The following is a 24,618-nucleotide window of genomic DNA, read 5'->3' on the forward strand; positions in this document are numbered from 1 at the left end:
CCTAACCGGGAATGAGTGGCAAAAGCACCCCATTGTGACTGGCCCAGAGGCTCCGTGCATCCTTGGCATAGACTACCTCAGGAGAGGGTATTTCAAGGACCCAAAAGGGTACCGGTGGGCTTTTGGTATAGCTGCCTTGGAGACGGAAGAAATTAAACATCTGTCTACCTTGCCTGGTCTCTCAGAGGACCCTTCTGTTGTGGGGTTGCTGAGGGTGGAAGAACAACAGGTGCCAATTGCTACCACAACAGTGCACTGGCGGCAATATCGCAACAACCGAGACTCCCTGATTCCCATCCATAAACTGATTCGTCGACTGGAGATCCAAGGAGTGATCAGCAAGACTCGTTCACCTTTTAACAGTCCCATATGGCCAGTGCAAAAGTCTAATGGAGAGTGGAGACTAACAGTAGACTATTGTGTCCTGAATGAAGTCATGCCACTGCTTAGTGCTGCCGTGCTGGACATGCTGGAACTTCAGTACGAACTGGAGTCAAAAGCAGCCAAATGGTATGCTACAATTGATATGGCTAATGTGTTTTTCTTAATCCCTTTGGCAGCAGAGTGCAGGCCGCAGTTTGCTTTCACTTGGAGGGGCGTTCAGTACACTTGGAATCGACTGCCCCAGGGGTGGAAACACAGCCACACCATTTGCCATGGACTGATCCAGACTGCACTGGAACAGGGCGAAGCTCCAGAGCATCTGCAATACATTGATGACATTATCATGTGGGGCAATACAGCAGAAGAAGTTTCTGAGAAAGGGAAGAAAATAATCCAGATCCTCCTGAAAGCCAGTTTTGCCATAAAACAAAGTAAGGTGAAGGGACCTGCACAGGAGATCCAGTTTTTAGGAATAAAATGGCAAGATGGACGTCGTCAGATCCCAATGGATGTGATGAACAAAATAACAGCCATGTCTCCACCAACTAGCAAAAAGGAAACACAAGCTTTCTTAGGCGTTGTGGGTTTTTGGAGAATGCATATTCCAAATTACAGTCTGATCGTAAGCCCTCTCTATCAAGTGACCCGCAAGAAGAACGATTTCAAACTCAGAATGAGGATGTCTCCTAACATAATATCCAGCTGGCTCAAAGTAAATGCCAACTGGTAATTCATCAGACTCTTCAAGAGTTTTGATGCAAATATTCAGCATTGTACATAGAATGTACAATGACCACATATGTGGCAAATGGCTATCTCACGTATCCCAAGAACAGGAGTGCAAGAATAAGGTGCCCTAAGTGCAGACTGCCATGCAGGTCTGGGGAATGGTTACAGCGGGACAAGGCCCTGGCTATTAAAGTGATTGTGGTTTTGTTTGAGAGGTGCAAAGGATATGTGGAAAAGACTCACAAATGTAAATGCTGGAAATGTGGTATGTGTTATGAACAGATCTTGAAAATAAACCATCATCAGTGGTTTTTGTCCATGACCAAAAATCCAGAAACGGGGAAGGGCTGTATTTTTGATGACATGGAGTATATGCAGAACGTCCTGGACTTGCTGGCTTTGGGGTACTTCTGGGTAAACAAGAAGGCATGGCTTCAGCTGCCAGCTCATCATAGGCCATTCTCAGATAGCATGGGCTACGGCTCTGTCAAAATGGTAGCCACCATGGGCTAAGGACATCCTGGTCCTAGGGGTCCTTGCTGTACTTCTGGGGTGAACCTACTGTGTGACAAGGAAAGGGGCAGGACTTCTGAGGCACATGGGTGATGTGAGAGTGAGTGAGCGGCCATGGCACCTGCCATGTCTTCTCTTGTATGACAACTGTCCTGTAAGTACATTTTGTCTGTCTCTAAAGAGACTCACATCACAGGGTTTTGGCTGCTGCTTTTTCAGAGGAGGTCATGGTAAGGAAAGAAGGCAGCAGCAGAAGAAAATATCGTTCTCTCTGTAGTTCTATGAATTCTTATTCCTATTTTATTTCTTATATTCTTTCTTCTACATTTAAAAACAGAGGCTTTCCCTGTTTGCTTTCCTCTGCTTTTTTTTGGGGGGGGAGGGGGAGGGGTTAGAAGGGCAGGAACAAACAGCCACAACCCCTATACAAACTGTTACTCTCCAAGGAAGGCTGGAGGGTTTTTGTAGATAAGGGCTGTGGGAAAGGGAAAGACAGATTGCAGTCTCCTCTCATATGCTCTTTCAATCTCACTGCCTGACATGCTCCTTTTAGCATTTTTCTAACCTGTAAAGCCCTTTCCTGAAACCTTATTGCTTCCTTTGATTGGTTCCTCCAACTTGTATCTTCTTTCCTGCCTTCCTCCCAATCCTACGTGCTTGCTGTTGTGACACTATTTTGCTCTTTTTGAGGGCAGTGAAATTCTGTTTTGCCTAAATGTCAGAAGTCTGATAGAGCTCCGACGCAGAATAACTTCACTGAGGTTGGTGAGGTTATACTCATACAAATGTCATTATATTGAAAATAAAGTTAGGCCCTTGCTCTCTTAATTTACTAAACCTTCCTTTCTGTAAATGATCTGTTGATGCCTGTAAGGAATGCTGTTTGGAATTTAATAGCTTATTTTAACAGTTTCCAAGCCTACAAACTTTTCTAAATAAATCAATCTCTGGAAATGAAATTATTATGCTTCTAGACCAGCCACAGAAGAATCTCTCTGCTGACTATAGGGGCAGCTTAAGATCCTGACCTAAACCAGATTTCTAAAGTGGATACACCAGTTACATGACATGGGATGAGTCAGGTTGATAATCCCTTTCAGAGACTGGCCAAGCTCTATTCTAGAACTAGCTATGCTTTTTTTTTACCCTATTGAAAGTCTGCTCCAATTCTTCATACTCTGATGGTTAGTATCCTTTTAGTTTACTGCCTGATTTTATTTCTGTTCTGTTTCTACCTGTTGGTTTTGCTCCAGCATTGTTCTTTAGCCTAAACAGCTACTGGACTTTTCCAGTGCTTACCCTCTTTTGTATTTATACATTATCTTTATAGGGACATGTAAGTGCCTGTTCCATTTTCCTCCTCAAACTTTACTTTGCCACATTAAACCAGCCAAGTGCTGTCAGTCACTTTTTAATAGATAGGCTTTAGAGCCTTTACCTCATCTTGGTGACCTTTTTTTTCACCTGTCCTAATTTGAAAGAATCTTTCTTGAACATGGGTGACCTGTGTTCTGTGCATATGAGATCTTACTACTACCTTAAAATATTCTCCTTAATCCAATGCTCCTAGGATCACAGTTGTCTTTTCTTGGCAGTATTCCACCAGAGGCTGAGTGTGCTTGTACAGACTTGCCTGACTGGCTTGAATATTGCTAGTAGTGTAGCCACAGGCACACAGTGCTCATTAAAAGCTGAAAAAACTAACTCAAAATCCTGGGGAAATATTTAAGAACTATCTCACACTGCACTGCCTGCTGCCACAGTTACCAAGGTTGCATTACATCAGCTAGCTATAAACTAGATAGCACAGGTATAAATGTCTAAAGTTATCCTTGTTACAGATCTCAATGATAGTTCTTAACTCTCATCCCTCATCTTGTCTTTCACTAAATCATTAGTGATTTAGTTTTTGTTCTCTTTTTCCCTTCAACTGTATTCCAGGCATATAAAGCCCATTTTGGTTAGGGAAAAATGTATGTGCAGACCTTAACATTATACACTCCTCTTACAGAAATTAAGGTAGTGATGGTGTGGACAGTACTTCCTTGATTCACCTTCATTTTGAAAATCTCTTCCCTAGGCAGGATCTTATCTCTCCCTCCCCCTTCCTGTTTCGACTCCCTGTGTTTAGCAGAGGCAAGCAGATGCAGAAATAAAACCAGCCACAGCCTGCTATATCTTTTCTGACTGGTGAAATACCTGTTAGGTTCTACCTTCTGTTCCTTTTCTCATTTCTGAGGTGATAGCATCTTTTCAAGCACACGTTCCCTATTTACCAGAAGCAGTTTCATCCCTTTCGACACAGAGTCACTGATGGAATTTGCTCGGAGCTGGTTGAACGCTGTGAGCATGAGATCAATTTTAGGGCATAGTTTTATAATACAATCAACTGAGTCTTTACTGCCAGCTATGCATTCTGTTCCCCTATTGCCAGCATTTGTTTGACCTCAGAGTGAGCCTGTTCAGAAATTTACAATAGAAGAAAAAAAAGGAATTGTCTTCTACCAGTTTAGCTCCCTAAACTATCCTAACATGGGGTCAAATGGATAACACAGCACATATGATAGATGGAAGGGAGCAACACAGGTGGAGGTGTGGAGTGAAACTGTTCCTCTCAGCAGCAGCTGGCAGTTAGCGCAGTCCAAACCATACTGAAGAAACACACCTGAAGTTTTATAATCTCTATGTGGATAGATCATAAGGTATGTGTTCCTTACTTGAAAATGTTTGCCTGTCTTGCCAAGAAACTGTTCATATGATTACTTATTTTTTGAAATAGTCTGCAGAATGTCCATTTGATCACAAGATGTGAACAATTCTGACCTTGATTAGAGAGACTTGACTATAATAACAACTTATCATCCACACCACAGAAATCTCACTTCATTATGAAAAAGAATGTTCTTGCTCAATCTTCTTGCTTAAAAGTATTTTCACTACAAATGCATGTATTTTATTTTCTATTCACTTCATTGACATGAATACAGAGAAGATAAAAATGTGAGTCAATGAAAGCATTAATAAGAATATGTAAAAATGCTTCCAATTAAGTAGAGGTGGATGACTAGTGAATAATTGAGTATGTTAGTAAAATTCAAAGCCCTATTACATAATCTGAAACTCTTTTCAAATCACAGGAAAGAGCTAACAAAATTACAAAAAACCCATTTTTTTTTCTTCTCTTTAGTCAGCTTTTTGATGTGTCGTGGTTTAACCCCAGCCAGCAACTAAGCACCACACAGCCACTCACTCGCTCCCCCCAGGTGGGATTGGGGGGAGAATCAGAAGAGTAAAAGCGAGAAAACTCGTGGGTTGAGATAAAGACAGTTTAATAGGGAAAGCAAAAGCCACGCACACAAAAAAAGCAAAGCAAGGAATTCATTCACTCCTTCCCATCGGCAGGCAAGCGTTCAGCCATCTCCAGGAAAGCAGGGCTCCATCATGCGTAACGGTTACTTGGGAAGACAAAACGCTATCACTCCAAATGTCCCCCCCTTCCTTCTTCTTCCCCAGATTTATATGCTGAGCATGATGTCATATGGTGTGGAATATCCCTTTGGTCAGCTGGGGTCAGCTGTCCCAGCTGTATCCCCTCCCAACTTCTTGTGTACCCCCAGCCTACTCGCTGGTGGGGTGGTGTGAGAAGCAGGAAAAGCCCTTGAATCTGTGTAAGCACTGCTCAGCAGTAACTAAAATATCCCTATATTATCACAGAATGAGAGAATAGTATAGGTCGGAAAAGACCTTTAAGATCATCGAGTCCAACCGTAAACCTAACACTACCAAGACCACCACTAAACCATGTCCCTAAGCACCACATCTACATGTCTTTTAAATACCTCCAGGGATGGTGACTCAACCACTTCCCTGGGTAGCCTGTTCCAATGCTTGATAACCCTTTCAGTGAAGTAAAATTTCCTAATATCCAGTCTAAACCTCCCCTGGCACAACTTGAGGCCATTTCCTCTCGTCCTATCACTTGGTACTTGGGAGAAGAGACCGACCCCCACCTTGCTACAACCTCCTTTCAGGTAGTTGTAGAGAGCAATAAGGTCTCCCCTCAGCCTCCTTTTCTCCAGGCTAAACAACCCCAGTCCTCTCAGCCACTCCTCATAAGACTTCTGCTCTAGACCCTTCACCAGCTTCGTTGTTCTTCTCTTCATTGCCTTCTCCAGCACCTCAATGTCTCTCTTGTAGTGAGGGGCCCAAAACTGAACACAGTATTCGAGGTGCGGCCTCACCAGTGCCGAGTACAGGGGCACGATCACTTCCCTAGTCCTGCTGGCCATGCTATTTTTGATACAAGCCAGGATGCCATTGGCTTTCTTGGCCACCTGGGCACACTGCTGGCTCATATTCAGCCAGCTGTCAACCAACACCCCCAGGTCCTTTTCTGCCTGGCAGCTTTCCAGCCACTCTTCCCCAAGCCTGTAGCATTGCATGGGGTTGCTGTGGCCCAAGTGCAGGACCTGGCACTTAGCCTTGTTGAACCTCATACAATTGACCTCGGCCCATTGATCCAGCCTGTCCAGGTCCCTCTGTAGAGCCTTCCTCCCCTCAAGCAGATCAACACTCCCACACAACTTGGTGTCATCTGCAAACTTACTGAGGGTGCACTCGATCCCTTCGTCCAGATCATTGATAAAGATATTAAACAGGACTGGCCCCAACACAGAGCCCTGGGGAACACCGCTTGTGACCGGCCGCCAACCGGAGTAAACTCCATTCACCACCACTCTTTGGGCCCGTCCATCCAGCCACTTCTTTACCCAGCAAAGAGTACACCCGTCCAAGCCATGAGCCACCAGTTTCTCCAGGAGAATGCTGTGGGAAACGGTGTCAAAGGCTTTACTGAAGTCCAGATAGACAACATCCACAGCCTTTCCCTCATCTACTGGGCGGGTCACCTTGTCATAGAAGGAGATCAGGTTGGTCAAGCAGGACCTGCCTTTCCTGAACCCATGCTGGCTGGTGCCTGATGCCTTGGTTATCTTCTACATGCCGTGTGATAGCACTCAGGATGATCTGCTCCATCAGCTTCCCCAGCACCGAGGTCAGGCTGACAGGCCTGTAGTTTCCAGGGTCCTCCTTCCGGCCCTTTTTGAAGATGGGCATCACATTAGCTAATCTCCAGTCAGCAGGGACCTCCCCAGTTAGCCAGGACTGCTGGTAAATGATGGAAAGGGGCTTGGTGAGCACTTCTGCCAGTTCCTTCAACACTCTCGGGTGGATCTCATCAGGCCCCATAGACTTGTGAGTGTCTAAGTGGTGCAGCAGGTCACTAACCATTTCCCCCTGGATTATGGGGGCTCCATTCTGGTCCCCGTCCCTATCTTCCAACTCCAGGGGCTGGGTACCCAGAGAACAATTGGCCCTGCTATTAAAGACTGAGGCAAAGGCAGCATTAAGTACCTCAGCCTTTTCCTCATCCTTGGTCACTGTGTTCCCTCCCCCGCCTACTAGGGGCTGGAGATTCTCTTTAGCTCTCCTTTTGCTGCTAATGTATTTGAAGAAGTATTTTTTGTTGACTTTTACAGCAGCAGCCAGATTGAGCTCTAGCTCGGCTTTGGCCCTTCTAATTTTCTCCCTGCACAGCCTTGCTACACCTTTGTAGTCCTCCTGAGTTGCCTGCCCCTTCTTCCAGAGGTCGTAGACTCTTCTCTTTTTCCTGAGTTCGAGCCAGAGCTCTCTAGTCAGCCAGGCCGGTCTTCTTCTCCACCGGATCGTCTTTCGGCACCTGGGGACAGCCTGCTCTTGTGCCTTTAGGACTTCCTCCTTAAAGAATGTCCAGCCTTCCTGGACTCCTTTGCCCTTTAGGGCTGCCTCCCAGGGGACTCTCTCGACCAGTCTCCTAAACAGGCCAAAGTCTGCCCTCCGGAAGTCTAAGGTGGCAGTTCTGCTGACCCCCTCGCCGCTTCTCCATGTATCAAAAACTCTATCATTTCATGATCACTCTGCCCAAGACGGCCTCCAACCATCACATGGCTCACAAGTCCTTCTCTGTTCATGAACAAGAGGTCCAGCTGGGCACCTTCCCTAGTTGGCTCCCTCACCAGCTGTGTCAGGAAGTTATCTGCCACACACTCCAGGAACCTCCTAGACTGTTTCCTCTCTGCTGTATTGTATTTCCAGCAGACATCCGGGAGGTTGAAGTCCCCCACAAGAACAAGGGCTAGCGATCGTGAGGCTTCTCCCAGCTGCTTATAGAACAGTTCGTCAGTCTCCTTATCCTGGTTGGGTGGTCTGTAACAGACTCCCACCACAATATCTGCCTTGTTGGCCTTCCCCCTGATTCTTACCCATAGACACTCCACCCTATCGTCACCATCATCCAGCTCTAAACTATCCAGACACTCCCTAACATACAGGGCTACCCCACCACCTCTCCTTCCTTGCCTATCCCTTCTGAAGAGTTTATAGCCATCCATTGCCGCACTCCAGTTGTGCGAGTCATCCCACCATGTTTCCGTGATGGCAACCATATCATAGTTTTCCTGGTGTACAATGGCTTCCAACTCCTCCTGCTTGTTGCCCATGCTGCGTGCATTGGTGTAGAGGCACTTCAGCTGGGCTGTCATCCGTGTTTCCTTCATAGAAGAACACCCCTTGTGTGCTTTGAGGTGTTTCACTGGTGTTTCCCTCTCGGCTCCTATTGCCTCAGTATCCCCTAGCTCAACTCTCTACAACTGCGACTGTGCCCCAGTGTACCCCGCACATCTCAGAGACACAGGCTGAGTGCCCTCGCTAGCACTTGCTCCCTCTAACCGTGGCATGTCATCCCTCAGCTTCCCTCGGGCAAGCCTAATATTATCCCCCTCCCACTTCGAGTCTAGTTTAAAGCTCTGTCAATGAGCCCTGCAAGTTCCTGAGCAAAGATTCTCTTTCCCCTTTGAGAAAGATGAATCCCATCATACGCCAGCAAACCTGGTGCTGTGTAGACCATCCCGTTGTCAAAAAAACCAAAATTGTGGCGATGACACCAGCCACGGAGCCATGAGTTGATAGATTGGGTATCTCTGTTCCTTCTAGTGTCACTGCCCACAAGTGGAAGGAGAGAGGAGAAAATAACCTGTGCTCCAGAGTCCCTTACTAGCCGTCCCAAGGCCCTGAAGTCTCTTTTGATTGCCCTAGGACTTCTTGTTGCAGCTTCATCGCCCCCCACATGGAAGAGCAGTAGGGGGTAATAGTCCGAGGGCCATACCAGGCTAGGGAGTATCCTCGTGGCATCCTTCACCCGGGCCCCAGGGAGGCAGCAGACTTCCCTAAGAGGAGGGTCCGTCCGGCATATCGGACCCTCGGTTCCCTTCAGAAGGGAGTCACCCACAACTATAACCCATCTTCTCTTCCTTGTGGAGGTGGTGTTAATACGAGAGGTACATTCTTCTGACCTGGGCAACACCTCTGGCGTAGATGGACTGTCATCCCCATCCTCCATTGACTGGCCTTCCACCTCCAGGGCCTCATACCTGTTGTACAGAGGCACCTACCTGGGGAGGCAAGGCGGGCAGGGAGGGCCTTCGCCTGCCACCACGAGCATGGACTTGCCTCCATTCACTCTCCTCCTTTGAGCTGCTGCCTTCAGCCCGGTGCGGGGGGATAGAGGATCCCCTTGATCGTGGGTTCTTACTGGTGGCTGCTGCTGCTCCTGTTCCTGTCTCGGGGGGGCAGAGCATGGCACCACCAGTCTATCTCTTTTTCAGCCTCCCTGATGCTCCTTAACCTTTCTACCTCCTCCCATAGCTCTGCCACCGTGCGGAGCAAATCATCCACCTGGTCACACCTCACACAGCTGTCCACACAGCTGCCATGTGTGAACAGTGAGAGGCCCAGGCACTCCCTGCAGCATGAGACCTGGGTGGCCGTGTGTTTTTGTGGGAGCTCCGTCTGGGTAGCCACATCCACTCTGGCGAGCACAGGGGGCGTCGCTTTCTGACAAGTGAAGACCATAGCTGAGTTTCTTCTGAAAGGATGGGGACTACTGAGTGAACTCACTTTTCATAGTTCCTCTTGAGCTAGTAGGTGCCTTCGCCTTCCCTACACGCCCTGCCTGCGCAAACTGCTGCGCAAACTGCCGCGCCACGCCCTGTTTGCCCTATTCTGTAAATGCAACAGATTACAGATTTCACGCCCCTATTCTGTAAATGCAACAGATTCTTGCCTTTTTCTCTGAAGAATGGATTATCAACTCCAACAATAGGCTGAAAATCAGAAAAATGAACAACAGCTTTGATCCAATTTCTGTGTTCTTGTGTCTGAAAGGACTTAACTCCTAAGGAAGCACAAGAGTTTTGTCTTAGCAACCATGTGCCTCAGTATAAATCCTAAGCAACAAGCACTGAAATAATCTTCTTGGATGTGGGCTTGTTAATACCTTAAAAAACAGAACTGGTAATCAAAATGGTCCTCTGTGTGTTTTTCCCAGCCAAACTGAATGTCTGTTAACAAGATGAACATTATTACTTCCAAAAGAATGTTATATCTCTCAGAGGAAGCATCACCAATATTTACTTGGGTTTTATCAAGATTGCAGACTGGAAATGGAGACACCAAAGAATGTTAGCAAATCAGTTGAATTTATTTTCTCAATTTTTCTATTAATAATTTTCTGGATTTTGTTCTATCACTTCTAAAACATTAAACTGAAACACTGGTGCTTTAAATAAAAGTAGTAATGGAAAATATGCATGTTTTGCATTGTTTCAATAAATAATCTGGAAACGTGCACAACACTTATCAAGAGATCAAAAAACTGAACAGGCATTGAGGCTTCCTGAAAGACCCTCTTTCCTAAGGTGTTTGACAATATGTCGTGGTTTAGCCCCAGCCGGCAGCTAAGCACCATGCAGCCGCTCGCTCACTCCCCCCCGGTGGGATGGGGGAGAGAATCGGAAGAGCAAAGTAAGAAAACTCATGGGTTGAGATAAGAACAGTTTAATAATTGGAACAAAATAATAGTAATAATAATAATGAATTGTAAGGAGAAGGAAAACAACAAGAGAGAGAGAGAGGAACAAAACCCAAGGGAGGGAAAAGAGAAAAAAAAAATGATACAACCGCTCACCACCCGCCGACCGATGCCCAGCCAGTCCCCGAGCAGTGACCGCTACCCCCCAGCCAACTCCCCCCAGTTTATGTACTGGGCATGACATCATATGGTATGGAATAGCCCTTTGGTCAGTTTGGATCAACTATCCTGGCTGTGCCCCCTCCCATTTCTTGTGCACCTGGCAGAGCATGGGAAGCTGAAAAAGTCCTTGACTAGTGTAAACACCGCTTAGCAACAGCCAAAACATCAGTGTGTTATCAATATTATTCTCATACTAAAATCCAAAACACAGCACTATACCAGCTATTAGGAAGAAAATTAACTCTATCCCAGCCGAAACTAGGACAGACCTCATGTGGCAAAACCCTTCTGACCTCAGAGCTTGGGAGGTTGTCATGATCCTGCATTTGACTGTTAATGAAGCAATATCTTATCATTGTGAATGGCAGGACCAACTAACTTCTACTGAATTTTGAACTAATATGAAATCTAGCCTCTTTCAAGCATTGGAAATAACAATAATAGTGGACTATGGCATTTAGTTCCATCCAGAAATCCCAGAAGAAAATGAGTCTGATGGAATTTCAAATTGAGAAACAAACCAAAAATTTAAACCCAGAAATGCATGATTTACAGAAGTAGAAGCCAGAAATCCTCCATTATTTCATAAGCCATATGTCCAAACTGGTGCTCTAAGTCATGATTGATCAAGTTGAATCATCTCTAGTAAAACAAGCTGAGAATTCTGAATTAGCCTGGAATACTAAGATTTCACAGGAAATTTTTTTCCCCCTGAGGAAGAGGAGCATTACTGCTACTGTAAATCAAGAGAGCTACTGAGCCTCTGATATTTGTCCTAAAAATATTTCAGAATGAGTATGAAGTGAGGGTCAGCAAAAAGTAGCGGAGATTGTGTGACAGCTGATCTGTAAAGCTATTTGTACTACCTGAAAATATACAGCTGGGAATAATAAATGAAATATATCAAATTAAGAACAACATGGAAAGGTAGAAATATACTGGTTAATGCGTGACAAGTCACAGCCATGCAACACTAACCGTTAAGCCCAAGATGTTGCAGGCTGTAATTTATAATGTTCTATCAGTTTCAGTTGACTTAATAAATTTCGGATCTTCTCTGGGTACATGATTTGTTCCAAATGGTTAGATTTAGATATTTGGATTAAAAATCTAGTTTCACTTAAATCAAGTGCAAAACTACGGTGAAACACTAGAAATGGACATAGACAGGTGGGGAAGAAGGAAACAATGAATACAGTGATCAGTATTATAGGTTGCAATCTCAGCAAAACCTTGATCTAACCATTATGAACTTTGTGCAGCTAGCAGAGCAAAAGTGATAGTAAGAAGCCATGGGATATAAGGGGATTAGTGAATGTTTACACAAATTCCTATCAAGTGGGAACGACAACATGAGAAAAAGCAAAAAAATTACCATTTGAAAATTTAACAAGTGGGCAGCAATGGCTAGCATAGAAAGGGAGGGAGGGAGCATTGGGGGTCCAAAGTGAAAGGTTTAGGAACCAGTTTAATGTGGATATAGAAATGAGATGGTGACAAACTATACAGCGCAGCAATATTTTAGACAAATACACATGGAACAAGGCTACATTTTTCAAACTTCCGAAAAAGGATTTTACAATAATTAAGATAAACGCTGAAACAAGAGAAAACAAACGTATCAGTTCTGTAGCTGAATAAGGAAGGTGATATTTTAGAAATACTCTTCAGTAGGTATAGGCAAAAAAATGATACAGTAAATCTAGCCAGATAATTTCTAGTACTACATCAAAGTTATGCAGTACTACAATGCATAGAATAGATCCTATGTAAAATGACTTTATTGGTTTAAATTTGTTCAAACAATGCTGACAGGGTAATTTTATATTGGCAGACTTTATATCTGACCACATATCAACTATCATTCCACATCTAATATAAAAACAAAAAGCTGTTACAAATCTTTTCTTGTGTGTACTGGCTAATTTGACATAAATGCACTATGTGCCCACATGTGTTCTAACCCAACTTGCACTGGGCAAATTCAGTACTAATGACTGTGGAACAAGAATGGGCTGAAGATGGTATCCAGGCTCCAGTACCACATGACAGACACAATACCAGGATCAAGACAAGAAGCAGGAGAGTGAGATAAGTCTGGAGAAATAGGAAGAGTTTTGTTTTGTCCCCTGTTGAACTGGAACTTTATACTAGATGTTCACGGAGAGGTGTCTGAGTGATTTTAGTTTAGATGGAGCAAGACTGAAGTAAGTAAAGAAGCAGATAATAGTTTGACCTCATAGTTAATGGATTTGAGATGTCTGAGCCTGAATAAGGCATTGCAACGTACCTTGTGGTAAAAACACTTAGAAGAGAAGGATTTAATCAATTGAGAACACAGCAGTTTGTTTCTTAGCAACACAGGTCACCAAGAATACATCACTCCACTCGTATAATTGTTTTCCTATTGAATATGGTTAAATTTAATTTTTTAATTTTTCCTTTCAAATATCTTAAGTGTGCAAGCTTACATGACAGAAAAGATCAGGTTAGCACGACTACGAACACAACCTCCCATGACAATGACCTTCCACCTTCAAGAACAATGGAGCTGAAAATGTAAAGAAAATTATTGTGGGGTTTGGGGTTTTTTGGGGGGCTTTTTTTCTTGTTTGTTTGGTTGGTTGTTTTGGTTTTTTTAACACACTCAACATACAATAGAAAGTGTTCTCCAGATGGCTGGCCCATATTTATCAATTTAGCCCTGGGAAGTCAGAAAAACTATGAATTCTATTTCTTTCAGAAGAAAATGTAGAATGTATAATCTGACTTATTTTCCTACATACTACATATTAAATAAATAACTAATAAAGAAAATTGGGACCTTTGAAAGAATGCAATAAGAGAGACAATATCAATTTTCTAAGATACTAAGATAGTACAGTGATAAGCAGGATATAATAGGCCTAGTAAAATAACCACAGTTAATCAAAGTAAGAGCATTTGGTGAATACTGTTTATGCTTTAGTCTCCTCATGTTTCATAAGTTAGAAAAAGTCTTTGATGATTTAATCAAAATTTTCTGTAAAATTGTGAAAACTTATTTTGAATAAAATATTGCCTATGCAAAACTATTAATAATTAAATATTTGCTCATTTCAATACTGAGAAAGCTATTATTTACACAGGTGATTGAAGCACATGAAATTTGCATATTGCAGATGTAAGACAGTGAAGAGAGACTAAGTGGCTTTTGGAAAGTGACAGACTGTTTAAAGTATTGCTAAAAAGAGTGTTCAGTCTGTAAAGACTACAAGCACCTTGCATCATCAATGCTCTGTAAAATCACTGTTATAAAATATTGTACACATTTTAAAAATAATGTTAATACATAGCCAAACCATTAATTAGCCATTTCAAACCTTAATGATGCACAAGCAGAAGTCTCATCTAGGAGTGAGACTTTTATAAGAAATACAACTACATTTAGACAGGCAGCTACTGTTATTAGACAAAAAAGTATCTATAGGAAAGCCTCAGAGTTAATTATTAAAAATTCTGAAACAGATGACAACTGCAAACACAGTTTTATTTGCATCATGTATTTTACATCTACACCAGATAAAAAAAAAATTCTATAGTTAGGAAAGGAACTTATTTTCATAACTACCTTAAAAAACATCAGCTGAAAAAAACAGAAAAGAATAACAATAAATGCTTAAAAAAGAATAATGACTAATGTGACAAATCTAATTTTTAAATTCTTTAAAGAGAATGACTTGAGTAAACAAAAAAGATTTCAAGTTCACCCCTTTTGGAGGCTAGCACATATTGGGCAAGATAAAAGCAAAAGCAAAGTTAAGTGGATATAAGGCTTTCTGCAACAGAAAAAGGAATAAGAAAAAGACACTAATTAACAGAAAAGAACACAAGTATACTCAGGGTTAGTTCATGTTTAACAACAAGATTCTTACATGGTAGTTCATGTTTACACCCACTCTAGAAGAACCCTGATTCCCTAAGTTCTTACAATAATATTCATGTAAGAATGAAGATATAAATGATGTTTAAAAGTATTTATACTAATGTATAAAAACATTTTTATATATATATATAGTATAGAAAACAATGCTAAAAACCAAGGTACAAATAAAATAACATGTTGATCACAATTCCTATTTCATTACAGACAGGACCTTAAGTGAATGGCTTTCCTAGCACATGTGGTGGTAATACACATCTTGCCAGCTAATTGAAGGAGTCATTAGAGCTATGAATACCCCTTTTAAATATGAGCTACTCAGGATTCCCAATCCATTCCCCTCATCTTGTCTTTAAACTATGTAATTATGTCCTGTCTACTGCAGAGTGAGCTCTACCATCCTAGCTCACCAAGAAATTACTCTGAAGATTTTATTACCTATTTCCTTAAGTTCATATGAATGTATGTTCATCAGATTATAACATAGATCTCTGAAAAATAACTTCTTTGGTCAGTTGAGAGATGCTGATATTCTATTTGCAAGGCAGATTCTCTGCTAATACTGTGTTAACGTGGACACTGAACTGAAACTTATCAGTCTTCTGATTCACAGAGAATTAAATGTTTCTTCTCTCCTATGAACTCTCTATTTGATATTTCCCTATATTCCCTATGACTTATATCTCAAAACTTGTTGGTTTCTTTTCTGTGAGATCACTTCTTTTGCTGGATCCACTAGTGAATAGAACACCTCCCAGATAATTGGGACTTAAACACTGAACTCGTAATTCAACAGCTCCAAAAGAATTAAATGATTTAAAACACAATCAAGCACATAACAAGGTTATAAAACTGTAGCCAATAACAACATTTACTTGTTAAACAGGTATATATATTAAATGTTCAAAACACTGTAAAACCATTAAGTAACAGTGTAAGAAGAGTAAGCAACAATAAGCAGTCTCACATACGTCAGCCTTAGGTCAGCTGAAATTGTTTGTGAATGTATTACAAATCTAATTAATAGTTTTAGCTGGAAAAGTAGTGAAGTAAGGTTTCATTTTATAATTTTTTCAAAACAACTCTTCTGTACTAAATTAACTTCAATTTTAAAATAAAATGAAAATTTTCATCACAATTGGTAGGGAATTTAATCTAAAACATTTTTTATCAAATTAATCAAAACAAAGCATTCCTAAAAGTACAGAAAACAGTAAATTTTCATAATCTACAAAGGAAAAAAATGAGATAAAATGGTTAAATGACTTACATCATGTCACACAGTCAGCAGATTGGGCAGGAGAAGGACTTCACACTTCTTTCAACAACTCTATTGATTCATTCAGCCTCCAGTATCTGAAAGGATAGTTAAGCACAGGTTAAAAAGGGAGCAGTAATACAGGCACTAAAATCAGACAGAAAATTTTCCATTTCCTAAAAAACAATGTAGCTTTCAGCATTATAGAATGTATTTTTTAATGTGATGGTGATAGATTTTTCTTTTTGTCATACTTAATGATGCCTTGTCAAGTGTGTTCAGGTAATTACCAGAAGTCTAATAGCAAAATGAAACAATCCAAATTGCCAGCATCTCCACATATCTGTCATACAAGTTTTCAATCACTGCAGCTCCAATTGCAATTTCTGTATCATAATTATCCTTCATTACAGCAACAATGTTAAGACATGAAAGTAATTTCCATTAATCTTAATTGTCTTACAGTAGTAATTAATTTTTAACTAGCTGTTTGTCTCTATATTCCTTATTTATACTTTTCCTACATGACAATATTTTTTGCATTGCATAGTTATAAAGACATTGCATAATTTGTCCCTTTGTATTAAAAGAATGAAGTTTTAAGATGTGGTCAGCACACTGTACAAGGAAACACAGACATCTAGTGATATCTTTTGACCTCACCTTTTTTCCAGTAAAGTAAGTCTTCTAAAAACAGTGCTAGCAGAGTCTCAAACTCTTCAGTGATGGGATATGCCATTTAAAATTTGTAAAATTTCAGCATCCTTCTAGATGCAAATGTAGAAATAAAATCTACATGAAGTCTTACATAGTCTGTAAAATGTGACAGATCAAGTGATTATCTCTGGTTTTGATGGAATTCATCATTTTAGAAAACATTACTAACTTAGAATAATTCAAGTGATTTACAACAAAATATTCTTTATACAATGAACACATTTCAACACAATGCAGCAAATCTATTACAATTTCCTATTAGGAAATGAGAACATTTCAACAGTATTAAACATCATATATCTTTTTTTCTTTTTCAGAATTAATCGTGCAGTTAAACCACAAAGAAATTCCATGTCAGAAAATGTACCTTTATAGCAATTTCAGTGCTGTTAACTTCAAAAACAAATAGGTTATCTTGAGATTATTAGTTAAGCAGTATCCAACGTTTGGAAAGCCCAGGAATGTAGCGTCATATGCATCAAACAACTCTCTTTACCAGACAGTATATTATTACCTGAATACAATCAAAGAATCATTAGTCATAACAAATTTGAGGACAAAGTCTGCCAAAATGATCAATACTGAGAGGAAGAAAGAAAAGAATATGCTTTATCACTGAGAAAATGTTTTTTTCTTTTTTAATTCTAGAAATGTTAGGCAAAAATAGCTAGTAGCTTGATAATTATTTGATAATCACTTAATAGGATTTTGCTGGTCAGAAGCTTTCACATTAGTTGCAATGAGAAATAAGATATATCACCAAGAATGAAAAATACTTTAAAAGAATTATTTTAAATTATATCCTGCTCATTTTCCAGAATTCTCAGACTCTGGTGAACCAGCCTATTAACTGCACACCACTTTATACAGTCCAGCTTTTCAACATGCAGTGACAGCTGATGCAACTCAGTGGTCATTCACTTCCATCTACTAATCAACAACTTTTTATCTAGTTTTTTTGTATATTTCTATTTTCCTGTTTATTATTACCTTCTAAGTTCATAATTTTTATGTTATTTCCCTTTCAGTTTTTCAGAAATGTCAAAGTTTTCATTAACAGATTACAGTTGTAGTTCAATGATCTTAAATGAAATAAAAGACCTCCTAATGAAAAATATAAGCCCATATGAATGATTTTTTAAAAAGCAAAAACAAAAACGTAGGTTTTTTCTATTTTGCTGAGAGTGTAGCAACTGGATTTTTTGTAATCTTGCTGGTTTTACCGCCTGTAAAATTCTGGTAGCGATAGGATCAGAAAGACTGGATCTAATGTATCTTCCAACAGTGCATTTGTTTCCTACTTCAGTCTTCTGAATGTTATTAGATAGAGCAGATCACCCCTTCCTAAGCAGAGGGATAAAGATATTTACAACTGCTCAGTAACTATCTCATCTATAAGAAGTTGGGTGGACCTAAAGGCAAGACAAACAGTGATAAAGTATACAATGTAATAAAAAATTACAGTATTCTCAACATGAGGAAAAAATGAAATTTTAAGGATATTTAGGAAAAAGAAAATCTTATTACTCCCATAAGTTAATCACAATAGGCATCATAAGGAAATACATTATTTTCATGGTCTCTTTGCCTAGGCTGTTCTATTTCTATCTCCACAACCAATAAAAATCTATCTCATACCCCCTTTGCTGTGTTCTTCCACCTCAGTTGTTGTCTACATCCTTTCACTCTGTCTAGCAAACCCTAGCTTCTCCATTCTTCCAACTTCTATCAGCACTGCCACTCTCAAACCAAGTGACTCTCTACCATCCTTTGGCTTCCTAGTTGTTTCCTGTCCCCTGCATGGCTCCCAATCCTACTCTCCTCATTCACTCTGTTCTTGACTGTAAAATCATCTTGCCAGTTGCACAGAACCTTTTTTACAGACAGAAATGCTATCCTTTTAATGGAAAGGGCTTCACATTTAGGAGGCGGGATACCTCCTGCCTTGTACATTAACTTTAGTATGTGCAATACATATATTATACTGTCTCAGTATAGGCCCTTTTCATATTTTTTCTTCTTACTTCATTTAATAGTAAGAAGTGAAGAAGTTCAGTTTTTAGCAGGCCTGAATTTTGCAAAGGTTTGCAGCAATGTCTAAGTCAACAACAAAACCGCACTTCCAGAAGAATGCAAAGAGGTGGCTTCCTTGTCATGGGGATCATTTTGCTGGAATTAGAGCTGACTATCTTGGAGGAGGGATGGAAAATGTTAATAGAAAAGGATACATTAATGGAAAATACCAAAGAAGAAGGAAGAAAGGAACAAGCTGCTGCTCAGATCCCTTCTTTGTTAAGGGTAAAAAATAGCATATTTGCCATTCCTGATTGCTGCAAAGAGTATTTAACAATATGTCATATCGACTGGCTAGAACATATCTTGGGGTTTCTATTCATAGAATCATAGAACAGTTTGGGTTGGAAGGGACCCTTAAAGGTCATCTAGTCCAACTTCCCCTGCAATGAGCAGGGACATCTTCAACTAGATCAGGTTGCTCAGAGCCCTGTCCAGCCTGACCTTGAATGTTTCCAGGGATAGGGCCTCCACTACCTCTCTGGGCAACCTGTTCCAGTGTTTCACCACCCTCATTGTAAAAAATGTCTTCCTTATGTCTAGTCTAAATCTACCCTCTTTTAGTTTAAAACCATTACTCCTTGTCCTATTGCAACAGGCCCTGCTAAAAAGTTTGTCCCCATCTTTCTTATAAGCCCCCTTTAAGTACTGAAAGGCCACAATAAGGTCTCCCTGGAGCCTTCTCTTCTCCAGGCTGAACAACCCCAACTCTCTCAGCCTGTCCACATAGGAGAGGTGTTCCATCCCTCTGATCATTTTTGTGGCCCTCCTCTGGACCCGCTCCAACAGGTCCATGTCTTTCCTGTACTGAGGACTCCAGAGCTGGATGCAGTACTCCAGGTGGGGTCTCACCAGAGCAGAGCAGAGGGGCAGAATCACCTCCCTCGACCTGCTGGCCATGCTTCTTTTGATGCGGCCCAGGATACAGTTGGCTTTCTGGGCTGTGAGCATACATTGCTGGCTCATGTCCAGCTTTTCATCCACCAGTACCCCCAAGTCCTTCTCTGCAGGGCTGCTCTCAATCCCTTCATCCCCCAGCCTATATTGATACTGGGGGTTGCCCCAACCCAGGTGCAGGACCCTGCACTTGGCCTTGTTGAACCTCATGAGGTTCACATGGGGCCACTTCTCCAGCTTGTCCAGGTCCCTCTGGGAAAGAAAATTTTGACTCAATCAGTTTGCTTCAAGATTGATCATATTAGTTAAGCCATGTCATTCTGATGGCTATCAGCCAAATCTTTATCCCATTCATACACTTGGAAGTGTAATGATGACCTATCTGCTGTGTAATTCACCCACAAACTGGCACTATTTGGTTTATCTATTGTGATATAGTTATGAATGCAAATCATACTATCTGCAAAGACAAAGATGCACAGTTTCTCTCATTTCTGTCTCAAAGACAGTACAAGTTTAAGCAACCCAGAATTCAATGGACAACAAATAATCAAAGATTTTGTGATTACATGTGCAAAACTTTTAGTTACTCTGGCTGGTGCAGAAAACCTTTGCTGCATCTCAAGATTCAGTTGCTGGGACAGCTAAAGTAGCTTCCCTTGTTTGAACCATACACCAGTATCATCAGTCCTCTGGGGAGATGATACAGGGATTTGAAGCATATCCACTCAACCATACTTCATAGTAATTATACTTTCCATATTTATGATATTGGCTTCCAAACAACCACATTCACTAATTGGGTAGGTGAACAACTTATCTACGTTTGTGGCCAAACAAAAGTTTAAGCAATTCTGCTGCCTTGCAGTTCTGTCCTCAGTAACTTTTCCACAAAAAAAGAGGAGGTAAATGTAAATTTCCATGAAAAATTTATCTCACTCAATCTTCCTTTTTAGCTCCCTGTGCTTGGGCCCATATTTATAGTCAATTTCATAAGCTCTCAAAAGCTGATGTTGAATATTCTCAATAAATATTCTTGCAAAATATTGTCCAGATTGTATCTATCAGCAACTGGTTAGAGAAGTTTCAGTTGTACTGAACTTCATTTAACTCATTTGTTGCAACATTTTTAGAATGCTGCTTGCAGATTATACATATTGTTTTGTTTGAGATGTTACAATTAGTTTCCACCATCTTGAGCCAAGACAGGCAAACCAAATGGGTTACTGCAAAAAGTAATGAAAAGAGTAATGTCATTAATGTGGTTAGATGAAAAGCTGTACTAGATCAACAAAGAGCTCTGGAAAAATTAGGCCAGGTGCAAGGTAAGATATAAAATACAGCCAAGACAAGGTAAGTTGAAAAATACTTTGTAGAGATGCATCAAGCTTAATCCTTTCAAATGGCAGACTAACAGAGCTGATGGAAAAGGAGCAGCTGTTTGTTTCATAAGCAAATCTATAATTAAATGCAATTAAGGATTTAAAACTAATATGAATCAGTTCTAATATTAACTGCCACAAAGCTTTAGCCTAATTAATATCTGAAGAGCAATTGGCGTTATCTATAGATCACTATTGATATGATTAACATATAAATAATTTGTACTAAAATTGCTGGAGAGGATTAGTTAAATAATACAATTGCTCCATGTTCCTTTTTTGGTTCTGTTGTTACTCCAAGTAGACTTTAAAAAGGAAAAAAAGAAGTGGCTTACAGAAGCAAAAGGAAGGAATTGAATTTAGAAAAAAAAACTATGGTTATACAAAGTAAACTGTATGTGTTACATAGAATGTGCATCATATATACCAAAATCATTGTTGGTTTTACACACACCTATTCAGGCTTTCATTGTTTATAAACTGACTCTTTCTTGGTACATTCAGTTCATCATCTAGATGATACTCCATACTGCTTTGTAAGTCTTCAGAGGCAGCTGCTCAAGACATAGCATACCCATATTTTGATATGTCTCTTTAAAATCTAGATCAAATACTTCAGGGATTGAGATCTTCATCATGATACTTTCCTATTTTCAACTTTGTCTTTGACTCCAAAATTGCAAAGATAACTTCTTCAGCTCACTGTATCTCAGCTGATTCCAAGGGCAAATTCTGACTCATCACATATGGTGAACAGTTTGAAGTGCAGCAGCAAAATTCCTCTTACTGGTCTATACTTTATTCACACACCCAGACCTGGCTATTGATGCTCTCTCTATATCAGTCATAAAAAAGCCAGTCTTAATCCTGACCAAAATTTGCACTTTAACTCACATCACAGGCCACTAAGTGCTCTATAAACAAAACAACGCTCAAAGACATTTAGACCTGACCATAGAGTATCAACATCACCATCTACTTTGTTCATACGGATAAGGAGTGAGGGGAGTCAATATAAATTCCTTCTATTGACTTATATTTCTGTATCCAATTATTTATCTTTACATTCTGGGACTGCATGGCTTTGTATGTCTAACAGGAATATTACTTCCAATGATTGGGGGAGGGTGGGCACGGGGGCAGGAAATACACACTTTGCTTAGTATCTAGAAAGTACTAATTCTGCCTTTCAGGCTTATAGGAGGGTAACCCAATAGTCTTACAGGTATACTATTCCTTACGAATTTAGAAAAGGCTAATTTTTTATGGCTGTGCCTGCAGCAAAGTTTCCCTTGATTTCAAAATCATATAGCTGTCTTCAGCAAAAAAACGAATCAACAGACAGCATCAGTTATTACAAAGTCCACATCATCTCTTAGAGCAGGTTACTGTTCCTCATACACAGTTAAATTACACAAGTACCAAAGTCAATTATCATACCAGCTTACTAAAATAAGTTAAAATACTTAAAAGACAGTAGAGGACATATTTCTTTCCTAATATTAATACAATATTATTAAAAAACAAAGTTGAAAAGTAATCAAACAGACTTTTATACCAGTTCAAAATGAGTTTTCCCTCTCCAATATTATTGCTCTTTCCTCCTTTGACAATGACTACTGTTAAAGTGAAGATAAAGTAAGCATTTTCTCCCAGGGCCAAGAAAAGTAATTGCAAGTTGCATCATGTCAATCCCATTTTCATTTTTTTAAATGTATCTCTTTCTTACACACTAAGCAAAAGCCACTAAGTAAGCTAGTAATGATGAATATTTTCTCACAACTCTAGGGTACAGATTTATAGATAGCCTCATATAGAAGGGGTAATACTACATATGTATATACACGAGAGATATATGTTCACATACATATATACACACATATACATATACATGTAAAAATAGATATATTCACTAAATTTTATTCTGAAATATAAGGAAAAAATTTATATACGTGATTTAACAATATTTAAAAAACCCCCACTACAATGCAAATACACGTTTGCCTCTATAATCATATCACTTGTTTCCAAAATTTAAAGTTATGTGAGCAAAAAAGCCCATATTCTTGAAGAAACCAAATAGTTCATGTACTTTCTGTGATAGAATAGTAAAAAAAAAAACCACCACAAAAATCCATACAAAGAATATGTAAAAAACAGGTAGTATGTTAAAGGTTGTATAATGAAAAAAACCTCTTTCAGACTGACTGCTCTGGGATCAAAGTGAGAAATAGGTAATACACAAGAAGGGACAGAACAGGAGAGCACTAGACTGATAATTTCTCTTATAGTTTAATTTCTTATAAGAAAACATCTTACAGTCTAACCTAGAATTATAGAATATTGCTTTAGAAGACTGTAACATCAGATCCACTTTCAATGCTGTAAGCAAATTTAATATCAAATATTCAGAAGACATGCCTGAATTAAGAAAAACTTGGCATTCACTGTATATAGCAGAAAGGACAGAGAATTTTAATAAAACTGTAACAAACATATTAAAGTTAAGACTAAAGAAAAGGTTGTTGGGCAACATTAAGACCGGCAAAGCAGCACAGTTTAGGTAGCAACAAATATGGTTCACATCTGCTAGTTTAAGCTGTGATGATTTCCAGAGATTGTCCCTCAATTAAATGATAGACTACATCATATTTTCATAGGGACAATAAAGTAAGTGGATAGCTCAGTGTCTAGCACACTGAGAATTAAGCCCCAAGTTATATTAACTGATGAGCTGCTACAAATAAAACATGTTTAAAGTTGTCCTGGTTTTGGCTGGGATAGAGTTAATTTTCTTCCTAGTAGCTGGTATAGTGCTGTGTTTTGGATTTAGGAAGAGAATAATAGTGATAACACACTGATGTTTTAGTTATTGGTAAGTAATGTTTGCACTGGTCAAGGACTTTTCAGCTTCCTATGCTCTGCCAGGTGCACAAGAAGCTGGGAGGGGGCACAGCCAGGATAGTTGATCCAAACTGGCCAAAGGGCTATTCCATACCATATGACATCATGCTCAGTATATAAACTGGGGGGAGTTGGCCAGGGGGTAGCGATTGCTGCTCAGGGAGTGGCTGGGCATCAGCCAGTGGGTGGTGAGCAGTTGCATCACTTGTTTTTTTCCTGGGTTTTGTTCCTCTCTCGATCTCTTGTTGTTTTCCTTATCATTACAATTTATTGTTGTTGTTGTTGTTGTTGTTATTATATTTTTTCCCAATTATTAAACTGTTCTTATCTCAACCCACAAGTTTTCTTACTTTTGCTCTTCAGATTTCTCTCCTCCATCCCACCGGGGTGGGGAGGGTGAGCGAATGGCTGTGTGGTGCTTAGTTGCCAGCTGAAGCTAAACAATGACAAAAGTCAAATGCTAAACTAAGAAAGAAAGAAAGAAAAAATCCCAAACCAGAAAGTATGCTTTTAGTCTTCACCTGATACATTTTCTCAGGCATCATCATCTCTTGTGTTTAAATCCTATCATAAATGAATTTCTGAGTCATGGCGAGGCAATAAACAGTAAGTACTGGCAATAACTATAAATTACAATGTATAATTTTCTACTCCATTTAAACTTATAGTCTGCTTATACAAGGCATCAAAGGACGACACCTGTCACAAATGA

The sequence above is a fragment of the Mycteria americana genome (genome assembly GCF_035582795.1).
Source record: "Mycteria americana isolate JAX WOST 10 ecotype Jacksonville Zoo and Gardens chromosome Z unlocalized genomic scaffold, USCA_MyAme_1.0 Scaffold_18, whole genome shotgun sequence".
NCBI classification, from domain to species: Eukaryota; Metazoa; Chordata; class Aves; order Ciconiiformes; family Ciconiidae; genus Mycteria; species Mycteria americana.